Here is an 8,059-nt window from a genome sequence, read left to right as displayed (position 1 = left end):
AAATCCACCAAATACTAATGATTGTCTTGAGTACTGCTTGTGATTGTGTGATACGTCTCCAACATATCTACTTTTCCTAACGCATTTCCTCTTGTTTTGGTCTCTAATTTTCATGATTTGAATGAAACCAACCCCGGACTGACGCTGTTTTCAGCAGAACTACCATGGTGTTGTTTTTGTGCACAAATAAAAGTTCTCGGAAAGGAACAAAACTTTGTGAGGAATTTTTATATAATATATAAGAATTTCTGGAGCCAAGACCTACCGTAGAGGGGCCCCAGGGTGGGCACAACCCACCAGGGCGTGCCCCCCTCTCCTGGCACGCCCAGGTGGGTTGTCCCCTCTTGGTGGCCCCGCAGACCCTGATTCCGACCCTATAAAATTCTATTTTTAGAGAAAAAAATCAGGGAGAAAGAATTATCGCGATCCACAAGATGAAGCCGTCGCCAAGCCCTGTTCTTCCTCGGGAGGGCAGATCTGGAGTCCGTTTGGGGCTCCAAAGAAGGGGATCTTTGTTCTTCGTCATCACCGTCCCTTATCCATCGCCAATTCCATGATGCTCACCACCGGGAGTGAGTAATTCCTTCGTAGGCTCGCTGGTCGGTGTGGAGTTGGTTGAGATTCATTATGTAATTGAGTTAGTTTGTTAGGGCTTGATCCCTAGTATCCACTATGTTCTTAGATTGATGTTGCTATGACTTTGCTACGCTTAATGCATGTCAATTTGGGCTCGGCTGCCATGACTTCAGATTTGAACCATTTACGTTATCACCATTATATTCATGTTCTATGTCCGATCATGCAAGTTATAGTCACCTACTACGTGTTATGATCCCGTAACCCCGGAGTAACAATAAGAGGGACTTCTTCCGGTGATTACCATAGTTTGAGGGGTTCATGTATTCACTATATGTTAATGCTTTGTTACGGTTCTCTATGAAAAGGAGGCCTTAATATCCCTTAGTTTCCAATATGGACCCCGCTGCCACGGGAGTATAGGACAAAAGATGTCATGCAAGTTCATAAGCACATATGACTATTTACGGAATACATGCATATATTATATTGATCAATTGGAGCTAGTGTCGTATTGCCCTAGGTTATAACTGTCTCGTGATGAATATCATCCAACAAGTCACCGGTCGAATGCCTACGAATTTTACCATATTGTTTCTGCTAAGTTACTACTGCTATCATCACTGTTACACTTGCTACCAAATTACTGCTATCACTTTTACTGTTACTATTGCTGCTGCTACGACTATCAAAACTATCAAACTACTTTGCTATATATCACTTTGCTGTAGATAATTAATCTCCTGGTGTGTTTGAATTGACAACTCAGCTGCTAATACCTTCAAATATTATTTGGCTCCCTTTGTGTTGAATCTATAAATTTGGGTTGAATATGTTACCCTCAGAAACTGTTGCGATCCCCTATACTTGTGGGTTATCAAGACCTTTTTCTGGCACTGTTGCCGAGGAGCATAGCTATATTCACTTGGGATTATTATCACATCATCACTATGAAGAAGCTGAAGGATGCTAAGACTAAGATATTTCCCTCAAAGGTGAGGGGAGGTAAGGAACTGCCATCCAGTTCTGCTTTAGTTTCACCTTCTGTTATAAGTACACTTGCAACACCACCACATGCTATTACTTCTGATATGTCGCAAGTTATTGATGATGCTACTTCTGCTTTGGATAAAGCTTATGATGGTGCTAATCCCTTGCTTAATGATGATGTCCCAATTGGTGAATTTCTTGATAAACAAATTGCTTGAGCTATACAACATGATGTTGTTGAGTCTGATGATGAGCTTGAAACTGAATCTCCTGAAACACCTACTAGAACTAGCTTTCCTAGATATGAATTTCCTAAGGTATCTAAAGGTTATGTTATGAGTGAAGAAACAACTAGAAATATTCTTGCTTGCAATGATAGAGATGATCTAGAAAAATTACTATGCAAGTATAAAGAAAAATCTATGAATGCTAGAATGAAATGTAATCCTAAGTTTGATACTTCAAATATATTTATTGATGATAAGGATTATGAATTCTCTGTCGACCCAGAGTAAATTACTTTGGTCAAATCTGGTCCTTTCCTGGTTATGAAACATAAACTGTTGTGGCACATCTTACTAAGTTGAATGACATAGCTACCCTTTTTACTCATGGTGAGAAAACTCGCTATTACTTTATTCTCAAATTATTTCTTCGTGGGTTTGTCAGGGCAGATGTCCTCGTGAAAGAACTTAGTCGTGGAGCCATCGCTATGTGTTAGCTTAAAGGGGTTAAACCGGACAAGGGGACATGAGGGGTTTTATACTAGTTCGGCACCTTCGATGAAGGTAAAAGCCTACGTCTAGTTGTGATTGGTATTGCTAGGGTTTCGATGACCAGGGAGCGAATCCGCTTTGCCTGGCTCTCGAGTTGTTGTCTGTTGTCCTCAAACCGCGGCCGGGTCGTCCCTATATATACATAGGTTGACGCCCGCCGGTTTACAGAGTCCCGAGGCCGGATCATAGATGTGTCCGGCTCGGTCTCTATTCCTCTAACTTACAATACAAGTTACATGACAAAGTCGGTTTACATCTACAGGCTTTAACCCGCCCGCCTTTGGGCCTTGGGCCTTCATAAAGCGCCACCATCTTCACATCTTCATGGGCTTCTATCTTCATGGAGCTAACCCGGCCACTCCTAGCTGGTTTACCTCTAGTAATCATATCCCCAACATTAGGCCCCAGATTGATTTGAACTTGTTCATGTCAATCTTCAATACTTAGAAAAATTCTTGCCCTCTCACCTTTATATAAATCTGGTAAACCGCCGTGATGTCATCCTTTAGATCCGTAGTAAACCGCCCTGACATCATCTATTCATTGAAGCCGAAGATTCCCTTCATTAATGAATATCCAACTACGAGGCGACATCCTTATTAACTATCCATTTTGAGCTCCTCGATTCCCGCACTTGTCGCTTATCGCTTCACCCTATAAATAGGACCACGGGCCCTTCCCCTTTTCCCCTTCGTCTCCTTCACTTCTTCTTCCTCCTTGCGACATCTCCGCCCCTGAGCACCGCCACCGTCACCGAGCTTCGCCTCCGTCTCTCCGCCGACTGCTGCATCAACCTGGTTGCACCAGAGAACCGCGGCATACCTCCGCTGCTTCAACAGCCACTGTAAGTCCCTTCCTTTCTCCGTTGTAGATCTATCTAGCGTTTCCTCGTTCGTCGAAGTTCATCGAGACTTCGGCGCTGTTCTTCCCTTGTTTCTTCTTAGTCCATGGATAAAAATTTCAAACCTGATGTATTCCACGTAATGACTTATGTTCTGTTACCAAAACAAACCTTTATGCGCATAAGACACTGATCTGGTCCCTTGTTAACTACTTCGAGATCAACCTTTTAGGTCTAAATCCTTTTATTTTCCTGTCTTACGGTAGATCCAAAATTTCACTGCAACCTTATGAAATATGTTTTTACCTTACTTAGTCATTCTTGCCTTAGATCTGTATCCTCTTTACCATATAGGCGATTTACCTTTGTAAAAGCAATCTGTCATATACCATTAGCCCTCTGGTGAACCGGAGGGTCCCCATCCTGAAGCCACCTTTGATGAGCCACCCCCTCAAGAGCACAATATCGACGAACAACCAGAAACTGATTCTGCTATGCCTAATACTGAACCAGCAGATCCAATCCGGGCTAGTCCGGTGAGAGCTACTGACACTCCACCATCACCCGTAAAAACTACTGGAGGCCAAGGAGACGATGTTATCATTACCGGCATGGGCCACAACTCTCTTGGCCATCCTGTAATCTTGGCCAAACATAGTGCCAAGGAAGAGCGTGCTGACATGGAGAAGGGTAAATGGAGCACTGATTTGTCAAGCTACGCCCATCTCAGTGCTGAAGAACTCCACTCCGGTTTTTTAAACCGTCTACACTCAAAGTGTGACTATGAAGCCGGTTTGGTGAACCTGATGAAGGAACGCTATGAGGTATTTTCATCACCTTTCATTTATTGATTCCAAAGTCTAAACATCAGCCCAAGTAGCCCCCAAGGGCCGGTTTATAATGTTAATCATAAACCTCGACTTTGTAATATCTTAATCCTTGCATGCTGATCCTCAATACGTCAAGTCCTCAGTAAAAACGAAACCAATATTTTATCATTGTATTCATGTAGTTTTCATCGGTGTAGCCCCCAAGGGCCGGTTTAGCTTTGCGAGGGAAACCGGGTCTTGAATCAATGCACCAGTTTTGAACATATGTACATTAGCCCCCAAATGTTAAGGATAATGCTTGCATTGTACTTGAGACTTGTGAAAGATTTGTTGATAATAGAGCAAATAGGCATTAGCCCCCAAGTACGAAGTGCATAACTTGTTATACGCTTGGTACTTAGAAAATACATACCCCATTGTTGATATATCTTCGCCGTTGCAGGCCGAGCTGAGTAAGAGGGATGATCAAACCGCTGATCTTCAAGAGAACGTAAAGTCGCAACAAGCAGAAGCTTCCAAAGCCAAAGAGGAGCTGACCAATGCCCTGGCAACTATGGAGAAGTTGAAAAAACCTTCAAAAAGGAGCGTGCTGATTGGGAAACAGAAAAGGCCGGTTTAACCTGGAAAGCCGAGGATGCAGAAGAAGCCCTGAGGCCAGTGGTAGACGAACTGACCAGCTTGAAGTGGTAGATTGATGCCATGACGTCCGCTGTGTTTGGTAAGTACCTCCTTATTCCGTTTGTCTAATTCATACGATCTTATCATTGACCGGTTTATGGATACTAAACCGTGATAGGCACCCGCATTGCTCATCTGGGCTCTGACATGCGGATGAAGCTTAAAGCGGCGTACACCTTAATGGAACAGCTGTATTCTAGATCCTAGCATGCTATTTGCACTACAACATATAACAAGACGGCGCCATCGTTGATAAAGGAAACACTTGAGAAGCTGGCCATGCTACCTGCCCGGATCACCGAACTGAAGAGAGCAGCTGCAAGATCAGGAGCGCTGACCATGCTAATCTGGGCCAAGGCATGGATTCTAGATCTTGAACCGGCAGACATCATCAAAGGATATCCTGGCATGAAGGAAGATGGCTCAGACTTCAATAATGACAATCTGCGAAGGCTGACAAAGGAGATGCGGCCAATAGCAAGCAAACTGGTGGAGGACACAGATTTATCTCACTTCCAACCGGTTTACAATGCTGAGGGAAAGAGACAGCCCGCTGTGATCCATGAAGTTGAAGAGCTTGTGCCTCCAATCCGTAAGCATACTTACACTCCTGACATTGACCCCTCCAGCCTTATCCATGAAGAGGCCGTGTTTCAAGCTTTAACCAGAATCGATTGGTCAACGGTTGATTTCCAGCGTCTGGGGAGGGATGAAGAGGAGGTGAATGCACAAGATGACCCTCAATCGTCAAGCCGTCCTAATGAAGCATCCTAAATCGGCGACCGGTTTATCAGCTACAGTCTACCACTGCTTGAAACAATTATTCAATTTGGGTCGTTTTGAAGCTCCTTGTAATAGGATAGTAAAAACACCTTTATCTGCCCTGCCATCGAGCATGCTTGTGTTGCTTGATATTTTGAAAACTTTTTCCACTTTTGGGGATCTATTTATGCATAGTCCATTATACTTTTGTGTTCCTGCATATAAGAACTTGAAAGCATCCTAGTGGTTTACCACTAGACGGGTCATGATGCCCAAAAGACATACATAACTTGGATGGATAACCAAGATTTATATTAACCAGATAAAATAAATAATATCTGTGACATACCTCGTTGTCTGACCAACTGCTTGTATGGTAAAGGTGAAAAAACACCAATCCGGAGTGTTGTCAACTCCTTGCCCTCTTGCCGGTTCATATAGAAACCATATTGGGCTACAATAGCCGCATAATGTTGGTGACATCTAGTCAAAAACCAGACCGGAAGAATATACTACCAATTTAAAACTGATCATGTACTAACAACTAAGTGTTGAAAGTCATGCCGGGTTGTAAAGAACATCGGTTTATCAGAAAATATTCATAAATCCCTTATCATAAAAAACAGCAAAGACAAGAAATATGCAAGGCTTTTTATGGGTTGCCAGGCCCTAAATCGAGGCTTTTCATGGGCTGCCAGGCCACTGAGTTAAACCATTTTGCAAAGCCTATTAAGATGGACCTCAATCTTTAACCAATCATCGTTTTAACTTTGACAAGTTTAGGGTACATGGGATTCACTTATCAAATGTTCGATGGGTCATACCAGGTTTACCTGGATGGAGTGGCTTACTTAAAGAGGCAGGATAACCCGAGGTTTTAGGTGAATACACCTAGCTTCCAAGCCTGGCTTGATAGCCTATTACAAGGGTTCAAGCTCATTGTTCTTTGAGAAGCAAGGAGCCCCTAGGTAATATGTGAGCTATGCTTAGTGGTTACCTACGTTTGAACTGTGCTTAATGCAACAGATTCTCTTTGGCTCCACATAATTTCCTTTTGGCTTAAAGCCTATCAAGAGGTGTAGCTATGGTGTGAAGACAACCAAGCCCCCTAGTGATATCCCTTTTTGGTTTTAAACCGATCAAGAGGTGTAGCTATGGTTCGGATACGACCAAGCCCCCTAGTGATTTTCTTTATATCTGTGTGGCCGTAGAGTCCAGTTTATCAAAACTCCGCTTTGTCAGTAGAAGCTCTTGTAGGCTCACACATGATGTAAAAAGAACACAGACCCCGCTTTATTTGGTACTCTGATTTATTATATAATATATACATTGTCATAAATATGTACATAAGAAGAGCCTGTGGCTCAAGTATAGTAAGGCCGAAGAAGAGCTATATTCCATGGCCGCTTGGTCTCGTCCTCCGATTTACGTGAGTCTTTGTGCTCTCGAACATCAATGAGGTAGTATGACCCGTTGTGCAGATTCTTGCTGACCACAAAAGGTCCTTCCCAAGGTGGGGATAACTTGTGCATATCAGTCTGATCCTGGATGAGCCTGAGCACCAGATCGCCCTCTTGAAAAGTTCTGGTCTTAACCCGGCGACTATGATAACGTCGGAGATCTTGTTGATAAATTGCCGAACGTGCTGCTGCGAGATCACGCTCCTCATCTAACAGGTCCAGTGAGTCCTCACGTGCCTTCTCATTATCAGCTTCAACATAAGCAGCCACACGGGGCGAGTTGTGACGGATGTCACTAGGAAGAACCGCCTCTGCTCCATAAACCATGAAGAAAGGTGTGTAACCCGTAGATCTGTTAGGTGTGGTGTTGATGCTCCAAAACACAGATGGCAACTCCTCCACCCAGCAACCCGGTGTCCGCTTTAAAGGAACCATAAGCCGGGGTTTAATACCTCGCAAGATTTCTTGATTTGCCCTCTCCGCTTGACCATTAGATTGGGGGTGAGCCACTGATGCTACATCAAGCCGGATGTGCTCACGTTGGCAAAATTCCTCCATCTCACCCTTTTACAGATTAGTACCATTGTCGGTTATAATACTGTGTGGAAAGCCAGACCATAATATCACCTTTTTGATGAACTGAACTGCCGTGGCTGCATCACACTTACTGACTGGCTCTGCTTCTACCCATTTGGTAAACTTGTCAAATGCCACTAATAGGTGAGTCTTTTTGTCCTTGGATCTCTTAAAGGGTCCAACCATATCAAGACCCCAAGTTGCAAACGGCCAAGTGATTGGAATCATTCTCAACTCCTATGCCGGAACATGAGCGCGTCGTGCAAATTTTTGACAGCCGTCACACCTTTTGACTAAATCCTCAGCATCAGCATGACCTGTCAACCAATAGAAACCATGACGAAAAGCCTTAGCTACCAAGGATTTTGAACCGGTGTGGTGACCACAATCTCCTTCTTGGATTTCTTGCAAAATATCACAACCCTCTTGAGGAGATACACAATGTTGAATTTCCCCTGTGACGATGTAACGATGTAACTCCCCATTGATTATGGTCATTGACTTGGAATGCCGGATTATCTGCCGGGCCGAGGTTTCATCCTCCGGTAACTCGCCCCGGTTCATGTAAGC

Source organism: Triticum aestivum, chromosome 3A (genome assembly GCF_018294505.1).
Source record: "Triticum aestivum cultivar Chinese Spring chromosome 3A, IWGSC CS RefSeq v2.1, whole genome shotgun sequence".
Classification (NCBI taxonomy): Eukaryota; Viridiplantae; Streptophyta; class Magnoliopsida; order Poales; family Poaceae; genus Triticum; species Triticum aestivum.
Note: the sequence above shows the minus strand (reverse complement) of the source record.